Genomic DNA, 10,467 nt, shown 5'->3' with positions numbered 1-10,467 from the left:
AAAAGTGCTTAGAATATTCTAAAATTTACACGCACACCCCACAAACGTCAAGTTTTTGGAGCCGTTGCCGGGTACACAAGGATTTTGAGAAAGCTTAAAATTAGTGGCCTAATCAAATTCTGTACATTTTTCAAAACTACGTGTAACAACTGTCACTAAAATCGATAATTAGGACAATAATTAGACATTAAGAAAACCTTAATTAAGACACCCAAGTAATTCTGCACTAGCCCTAGAATTTTCAGAACAATCGGAATCAGGGCCCCTAAAACTCAAGGGGGGCAAACCCTAGTTGGATGTTTATCTAAATAAAACGTTGTTGAAGGCTGATTGGCCAAAATTCTGAATCAGCAAGCCTAGTCCCGTGCATGGCAAGTCTAGGACATTTAGGTGTCCCTTACGGACCTTAAGGGACCAGGCTTACGGTCCGTAAGCGAGGCCAAATTTTGGCTATAAATAGCCGACCTTGGGTCTTGCACTGAACAATTGAAACGACGCACAAATTCTGCCTGTTCGTCGAGTTAGAGCTATAATACCACAATTAAACACACACAACCACGAAGTGCTGCCACAATCAGGGTAATAACTCGATCGCTATTACGATTCAACGTCCGATCGATTATAACTATCCAACGATTGTCCGAGTGCTGCTCAAATTGAGCTAATACTTTGATTATTCGTCGTGATTTCGACTTGAATATTTGAGTGTTGTTCGAATTCGGACTATGCTCTGTTATTCGTTGTGAATCCGATTGAATTATTAAGTATTGCACTTGTTAATCATTGTGAGGGTTTGATCTCGTGAATTGACGTAACTGCTGAATTAAGTTACTAACCTATTGTGTATGCATTATTATTAAATTAGGTTAATCAAGGCTAATCAGTAGGCTTATACCTTGCCCGTTAAATCTGCAATGTGAGTCATTCTCTTTTTATCAACTGTTTTACAATACTCCAAATTGTTTTCAAAATGTTATAATTACAGGGATTAAGTCGTGGTTATCTTGACCGCTGGTTACACTACTACAAAAAGAGGTATTTGCTATGAAATTTTGCTATGGAAAAAAATGGTGGCAAATTGCTACGAGTTTGCTACGAATTAGCTACGAGCACAGTTTGCTACGAATTAGCTACGGATTAGCTATGAACTTCCGTCGCAAATGAATTTCGTAGCAAAACTCATAGCAAATCCGTAGTAAAATTAATGAAATTAATATAAATCATATAATGTAGCAAAAACGGTAGCAAAATCCGTAACAAAACCATGAAAATAAGTATTAAGAAATAAACTAAAAAAAGTAAAATCAAATTTGTAGCAAAATCGATAGCAAAATTGTGAAAATAAATTTAATAAAAAAACTTAGTAAAATTAGTAGCAAAGTCCATAGCTAAATCATAAAAATAAATATTTAAAAACTAACTAACTGGGGTTTAATAAGAATGGTAGCAAAATTGGTAAGTAAATAGAGTCCGCAGAGAAATTGGTAGCAAAATCTAGAAAAATTCTTAAAAACTAACGTAGCAAAATTGGTAGCAAATCCATAGAAAATTCATTGCAAAATAAGAAAAAGAAAGTATTCCAAAAATAATTTACTAATATCCATTGCAACATCCATAGCAAAATACGGTGCAAAAAAAAAAAAAACAATCAAAATTAATTAATAATAGTGGTAACAAAATCCATAGCAAAGTAACAAAATAATTATTCAAAAAACAATAAAAAAGACGCGTAAGAAAATCCATAAGAAAAAATGGACAAAAGAAATATTAAAAAATAACAAATAGAGTAAACTGCAATTTTACCCCCTAAGGTTTAGGGCAATTGGCATGTCTACCCCTAAGGAAATAATTGCAATTTTACCCACAATTTAAAATTACGATTTTCCCCCATTTCAAAATTAAGATTTTGCCCCTAATTATAATTTATATTCTTGCCATTTTTTAACTTTTGACAAATTACGATTTTACCCCAGTTAAAAATTATGATTTTGCCCCCAGTTCCAAATTACGGGCTTCCCATCGTTTTAGTTTTTTAGCAAAACTATGGTTGTGCTTTATTTTAATTGGTTGACTCTATATAATTTATATTCGTGTCTGGCAACTCCCTTACACTCGCTCATTGTTTTGACAAATTTCAGTTTTGTGTCAGCTAAAAATTATAGCCTTGCCATTGTTTTAGTTTTTTTATCTAGCAAAGCTATGATAGTGTTTTGTTTTAATTGGTAGAGAAATATTTGGTCTAGCCGCCCGCAATACGGGCAGGGCATAAAACTAGTTCATTTACATATATAACTAGTGTTAACCCTGCGTTGCGGGGCGTGGGTCGTAATACCATGATAAGTAGCAAGCAAACAACGACCAAAACCTGGAAAATCGTAAAAGAAAAACACGAATTTATACCGCCACGTTACATTCAACACTAACATAGCCAAATGCAAACAACGACTAAACTATGGAGGACTGATATATAAGTCTCGGATGCATGGTATCTGTGACTAATTTAATTGTTACAGATTATATTAGAGACTGATTTCTTTGTGGTTGATGTTTGTGATTGATATTCAGTCACTAATATCTATACACCTAGGGACTAAATTATGGAGGACTGATCTATAAGTCTTGGATGCATGGTTTTCGGGACTAGTTTATCTGTTACAGATTAGGGTAGATTACATTTTTCGTCCTTTATGTTTGTATCGGATTGCAATGGATAGCCTTTAACTTTAATAATTACAGTCACAGTCCTTTATTTGTAAAACTCGTTACACCATACGTCCTTTGGCCCTAACCTGGTTAAATCTTTTAGTTAAATATGGCATGTGACTTGCACATGAGGGTAGATTAGTAATTTTAGTAATATATTTAAATTAACAAATAAACAAAACACATGTCTTTGTTTGAGAACTCCCCTCTCTATCTCTCCCCAACCAATCCCCACTATCACTGTTAGAGCCACCACCACCGTCACCACCATTATTGTCACCTCTCCACTATCCTTTTGTCATTGTTCCTCTTTTTCCACTAAGACTTGACTTGGAACATAACGATGCTTAATATCAACCCAAAAGTCAACAAGCCAACATAACGACATTTGTTAGAATATTATGTGTAGGAACAATCTTGATCAGATTGGTTTGTGTAGGGACATGTTGCTAATTGTGAGATTGTTGTGATATATATATGATACTATGATAGTGTCACACCCCGATTTCCACGTGTCTCACCGGTGGGCCCGGTGGGGGATTACCGTGACGATGTTGGCAACAATATAGTCAAACCACACAATTATATAATGCACAGCGGAAGCTTAAAGATAAATAAATATATTTCAACCTCTGATTGTAATATCAAATGTATTACAGAAGTCGAATGTATCCACAGCGGATCAAAATAAATAAATATTGTTCATTCAGATACGGCATCGAGTTTGCGAGACTATTCGTGATGCTTAGGCAGCTAATACCAGCCAATTTCGTCTAGCACCTGCACTTAATCTTTTTTGGGGAAAATACGTCAGTTTACACTGGTAAATACATTCAACTGACACATTTGAAAATGGTTATTAAAATTGATTTGAATGCACAAGGCACAAACTCTCTTATAACTTGGGAAAATTATAATAAAATCTTGTGAACGTTTTACATGTTCTTTTATGCGTTCAGTAGCCCGGGTCGTGCCGGGTTAAAGATTTATAGACACACCACGTTTGCGTAAAACCGTAGTATAAAAACCAACGGCTACGTCTTTTAATTTAATGTCGACACTTTATACCGGGTGTACGCCTACACCGGGATGTCGATGGTCGTGGCCATTTCGTAAAATGATGCCAAGGATATCCGGGACAACGGTCATTAACCCCCCAAAGGCTTTTAAGCAACAAAACTGTTTAAATGAGCCGATCATATTATTTAATTAACCACCTAAGCGATGGAAGAATATAATGCTCAATCAAGCGGTATTAATATACCGTAACCCAAGCCCATATAGGGGAAACAAGTTAAAGTATTTACCTTTGCAAGTATATTTCCTTAATTTGGATTAAATCACCGATAGCTTTTACTGGGGCTCCTAATCTGGAACGAAGGTTTTAATTAACCTCTTAGAATCCTAACGAGTCTTTATAATGGCCGTAGCCTAGACCGGTTGGTTCCGATATATATAGATATGGTTTAATCGCGCGAAAAGGCAAAAACCGAGAATGGAGTGTGATTCTGTCCCAACAAGTTCAGAGACTTGTTTTATATGGGTTAATGGTTCACACTCTGGATTTTGGGGTTCAAATGATATTATTTGACCCGTATTGGCTAAATTATGAAAACTAGTTTCATAAGCCGAACCGTGCGCGCAATAGGCGAAACGGTTAACTATGAGAGTCATACGCTTATTTCCTAAGTCAATATGCCTTAAATGGGTTGCGGTATCAGTAGGATACCTTCCGTGACGCCCGTAACGAGTTTAAGTCAATATTATGCCCCGTAGGGGCTTTCCGGTCATTTTAAAGACTTTTAAAAAGGGCTTTTCGAGTTCTACAGGAAATCTGAGTTTCCCGAACAGCTTATAAAGCTTAAAATACTTTATTTATTATTTAAAATCAGTAGCAACTGGAATCGGGTCAAAAGACCTTGTAGAACTCATGTTTTGGCCGAAAAGGGCATATTCGGTATTTACCGAACCGTAGCCATAACCGTAGGTTATGAGCGGGGTAAAAATTATTAAAAATCTTTAAAATTCCCAAAATATTATTTTAATACAGTGGGTAAAAGTTTTGGTGACGAAATCTTGGTTTAGATAGGTGTTATGCTAATTGCGCCGTTTATTACAAAAATTTATTTAAATTGCGCTAATTAGCATAACTCTCATTCTAGACCTCGGATTGACGTGAAACTTTAAGGACATGCTCATAATTTAATAAGCAAGGTTTTGGTCCGTTCACGTGTCCGAAATACTCGTTTTAATTTCAAAAGGCCGTTACGGTCAACTTTTAGGCGAATGACGGAAATGCGCAAAAGACTCGGATAACTCATGAACCGATCACAGAGGTTGGTACCATCATGTAACCTGGTCCTAAGAGAGTCCTAAGGTATATCTATACCTCACTAAAACGGGTCAGAACTGAAGTCAAAGCAAAAGTCAAACTTTTGCGACATTCGGCTCCGAACCGGGTCAATATAGCAAATGATCGATTCAAACGAGCGCAAACAAGTTTATATACTTAATATCATGTTTTATAAGTGTCAAAACAGGTTTCATAACATATACATTACAGATTATGCATAAATCGCTAAAATAGCTTTCTGTTGACTTTTTAACCGCACGTTTGACTCGATATTTGACATAGTTAGAGTGGTGATCAGGGGGAACCCTTTTAGAGGTTTATTACCCACATAATTACCTACTCAAAACCACCTTTGATCCGTCATAAGACTGAACCATTTGCAAGTTATTGTAATGACAACCGTTAGTTACGACGGTTGTGTTTATGAGCTATAACTATGGAAATGCATGACCAAAATGGTTGTGAATGACTTACAGAAGTGTGTTCTTGCTTATAGAGCAGAGAAAAGGACTTGAGAGCTTAGAATGATCAGTAGATGAGTTGTTTGAGGTGTGGTGAACATATGCTCACAATGTGGCTATTTATAATGTTCAAAAGGCCTTTAGATCATCACAACTCATGCTACAACTGATCATGGATGATGGGCAGGTGTCCCTAAGTGTTATGGGTCGAGTAGGGGGCACCCATGCCTCATTGATTGATGTTTGGTCGTTCAAATGCTCCAAAAGGCAAGTAGTTACAAGTATTCTGCATCTGGGCGTCTAATGCGGCCCGCATGGAAGTTCCATGCGTTTATAATGCGGGCCGCCTGGGATTTAAATACCAGGCGAGTAAAAGAGGAGGCTCGCGGCCCGCCTCAACTTAACCACAAATGCAATGCGGGTCGCGTGGGGCCTGTTTTTCAGATTTTTAAAATCTTTTGAAATGATTACGAAATCCTGGTAATTAATAACGAAATCTTTCGTAATGATTTACCTGACCTTTCGGGTTTGAAGGGGTAACTTTGCGGTTTGGCCCTCGGTTATTTACCGATAGGGGCCTCGTGTTATTTACTCGCATTATTAAGTCCCCGGTTAATTTATTAATTATTTGGAAAGCCTTAACTTTCACTGTTGACGCTTTTAACCCTTCTCATACGAATTCGAGTATAACTCTTTCGTTTTAAAACGGAACTTCGCGGAATTTATACAGTATATTCTAGTGAGCGTATAATACTGTTACGAAGTTTTGGGAACGTTAAAGGGTCACTCAGAGGTAATATTAAACATGTTGACACAGTTAACCCCTGTAGCTCGTAACCTCTCACTTTCTTCCGCGTTTCGCTTCCGTACGATCTATGATTTATTCGTTTGAAGGTACAAGCGTTATTTAGGGTTACTATACAGCATATTTACCCTTGTTGACATTTATAACCCTCGAATTTGCATACTTTCAAGGTTTGTCAAAATTAGCCCTTTATTTATTATAGATGCCACGTGTAATCAAATGACACGTGTTAACACATCATTGGACACAAAAATTCGAGGTGTTACAGATAGGCACTTAATATGTTGGTGTGTGTAGGTACTTGTTACTAGCTGTTTGATTTTCCGTATGCATGAAAACACATTTAAAATGTCGATGTGCGTATGTAGAGGTTGTTATATATTGGAATGTTGTCTGTGTAGAAAAACACACTTGGCATATTGGTCTGTGTAGGTAAATACACATAACAAATTAGTGTGTGAATGTGTGAACGTGTAAAATGATATAGAAATTTCATGTGAGATATCAGTTAGATATTAGGGGTTAAATTTGAAATCAATATTTAATTAATTTGAATAGCTTAATTATAGGGTAGTAATAAATTAATTAAATTGTTCAAATTACCTTACTACCCTTATAAACTAAAACATTCTAATTGGTTGATTTTGTTCTTTTTATTCTTAAGCTATGTTTTCTTCTCATTTGAACCCTCCACTCTATAACTATGGGTATAATAGCTTTTATTAGGTTATATTGGGTTATAATATGCTATAATGTGTCATAACTTATTAGGTATCATAATGGATATTAATGGGTTATTTTTTCTTTTGATGTTAATGGTGGAACGGTTGAAGGAAAAAATAGCGGAGTTGGAACAAGATAAGATAGAGAAACATGCTATGATGGAGAAAATTGAAGAAGGTGCGAGATTGTATGCCGAAATGAATGAGAAAATTCAAATGTTGTCGCAAAACCCGCCACCAACTTAAAATGCGTTGAATTTTATTATATTGCTTTTAGATAATTTGGATTTCTATCGTGTCAGGTTTGGTTATGTTTGAATTAGTTGGATTTTTATCGTGTTGCATTCGGTTATGTTTGGATGATTTGGATCTTTAGTATGACTTTAATATTTATTGTTATGTTTGAATTATTATGTTATATGGTTTGTGTATTTATTTTTAGTTTCAATTTTTTATATTTATGAAGTTTGAATATAATATTTATAAATGAAAAATAGAAACAATATAAAAAAATTATTTAAAAAATTCCAAGCAAATAGCGTAGCTAAATTTGTTGCAAAGACCTTCCAAAATTAATAGCTATATCCGTAGCAAAGACAAGCGAAATTCGTAACTAAATTCTGTTGCAGAATCGCAGCTTTGTAGCTAAAGTTTGTAGCAAACCCAATAGCAAAAACGTAGCAAGTTTCGTAGCAAAAACAAATGTAAAAGGTAGCAAATTCTTGTAGCTAAACGATAGCAAGTTGGTAGTTAAATTTTGTAGCAAAAACATTGCAAATTATCATAGCCAACCCATTCGTTGTAAATCTACTCCGTAGCTAAAAACAACCGTAGCTAAAAGTACTCGTAGCTAAAATGTTCCGTAGCTACAAGTATCCGTAGCTAAAAACAACCGTAGCTAAAAACATCCGTAGCTAAAAAACCATAGCGAAATTTCGTAGCAACCTTCTTCATAGCAAATTCGTGGCTAAAATACCGATGACATTTTTTGTAGCTAAATTCGTCGCAAACATAATTTTCGTAGCTAAAGTTCGTAGCAAATAAATTCGCGACGGGACTTGTAGCTACGAACCAAATCCGTAGCAAATTCGTAGCAAAAAGGGTGTTTGCTACGGATTTGCTACGGATTTGGCCGTAGCAAATGCCTATTTCTGTAGTAGTGTTAGTGGGGTATTGTGCACATTACTAATTTCTCACCGTTAGGCAATAAGCCCTAACATGGATTAGGCTGTTAAGACCTAACAGTGACAAAATGTCACTAATTGGGTGACTGGACCCAATAGTGGTATGACCATCGTCACACGGGTGGCAAGACCAGATATTAATTAAGATACTGCCATAGTAATCGCTCTTATGGTGTAATTTATAACTATGTGTCGTTTTTATTAAAATGAATGATTCACTCAGTATTTCCCCGCTGACAAAACCTTTTTACAATATGTTTCAGGTGACATACTGTGATTTCAGTACACGTGCTACGGAGCACCATCAAGCTTGAAATAGTGGCTCAATTAAATAAATAAACATGTTTGTAAAATAATGAAATTATGAAGTTTACGGGATTTATCCTGAAATGTAAATAAATAATATTCGGGCAATTTTTCAAGTTTAAAACGTTCCTGTTAAGACTTCCGCTATAAAAATAAATACCACGGGATTTTCTGTCCCGCGGCTCCCGAAACGGGTCAAACCGGGTCGGGGGCCGTGACAGAAATAGGTGGTATCAGAGCCACTGATCAAGCCACTGATTTAAGCTTACTATTGATTTTAGCTTATTAAAGTAATTGAGAAATACTTAGGAATTTCTAATTATTATTAGATGATTATGTGTTTTATTATCTGACTAATTATATACAGCATAGGACAGATCTTTATATGCTAGCCAACGTAGCAATTAACACAAATTTTAAATAAATTAGACCAAAGTTTTAGTACACTTTATTATTCATAGTCTAGAAATCTTATTTGTTTTGGTAGTTAAATAGTATGAAATGATATTTCAAAGTTGTTATAACTTCTGACTTAGTAACCATGTTATGTTAAACAGCATGAGTGACTTGTCTGACGTCCTTCAGAACTTAAATCTTTATCCAGTAAGAATAGAAGTTTCCAGAGATTTCAATAAATATATACCAGACATAGAGGAACCTATAGAATTCAACACTGTACCTCTCGAAAAACCTACCCCTAAGAAAATAGAAATCGGGGAAAGCTCTAGGCAAATTGAGGGGTTACCATCCTAGGAAGAATTTGATTTTTCATTGACAGATTATAATTTTATCAAATCTATTAATGAAAAACAACTAGTAATAGATGTAGAACCAGCTATTTCAAACCCTTCGATCCACCCGCAACCTTTAGGAATAGACGAATGGTTGACCAATGAAATACAGATTCAAAACTATCCCTATAAGCTTTTTCCTCAGTTCGATCCAGAACCAAAATCCACCAATAAGTAACCGAGAATACAGCTAAACTCCGCCATTTTGACTAAAGAATTAATGAATATTTGGAATAGGATCCAAGAGATTGAGAAATAGATCTCATAGAAATACGATTAGAGGGAACACCATTACTAGAATATCATTTGACATAAGGATAGGGAATTTATAAAATTGTGGTTGTGTAATAGAAATAGTAAAACCAGTATGTGTAAAATAAATAATAAAATGGCTATATATAGAAGCTTGATATAATAAAAAAAAAATTTAGAAATTTTGGTTTATTTACATAATTATGTGCAATTAAGGGTGACATTGAAATTACTTCTGGTATACTAATTATTTATCTATAAATTAGTTATCTGATGGAAAACACTAATAATGAACCTATCAACGAGGTCAATCAATCCGAGCAACAATCAGGGGATCAATATATGACTAGGCAGGATATAGAAAATATTGTTGCTCAAGGGATAGCTGACACTATTCCAACAATGATAGCTCAAGGGATAGCCAACGCTATTCCAGCAATCGTTGCTGCTGTTAAAAACCCAATAGAACCACAGCAAATCGTTCCTAGCAAACGTATTTCTGAAAATAACTTCAGTAATAGCGTAAACGGAGGCAATAATCATGTTAATCATGATGAGGAATTACGACAAGCTCCGCTCTCTAAGAAAAAGAAAGTTGCAACGCCTGGTTGCACTTACAAGGAGTTCCTTGCCTGTAAACCTGTAGAGTTCGCAGGCAATGAAGGGGCAACTGCGGCACTGTGTTGGTTAGAGAAAACCGAGGCAGTGATCAGGATAAGTAAATGTGTTGAGGAAGATAAGGTTATGTACGCTTCGCACCTTTTCAAGGAAGAAGCGTTAGAATGGTGGAATACAGTGTTACAAGCTAAAGGAAGTGACGTGGCCTATGCCATGAGTTGGGAAGAATTTAAGCAAATAATAGAAAGAAAATTCTGTCCCGAATATGAAAA

Source organism: Helianthus annuus, chromosome 17, assembly GCF_002127325.2.
Source record: "Helianthus annuus cultivar XRQ/B chromosome 17, HanXRQr2.0-SUNRISE, whole genome shotgun sequence".
In the NCBI taxonomy this organism is placed as follows: Eukaryota; Viridiplantae; Streptophyta; class Magnoliopsida; order Asterales; family Asteraceae; genus Helianthus; species Helianthus annuus.
The sequence above is the reverse complement of the archived record's forward strand: the minus strand, read 5'-3'. Positions refer to the sequence as shown.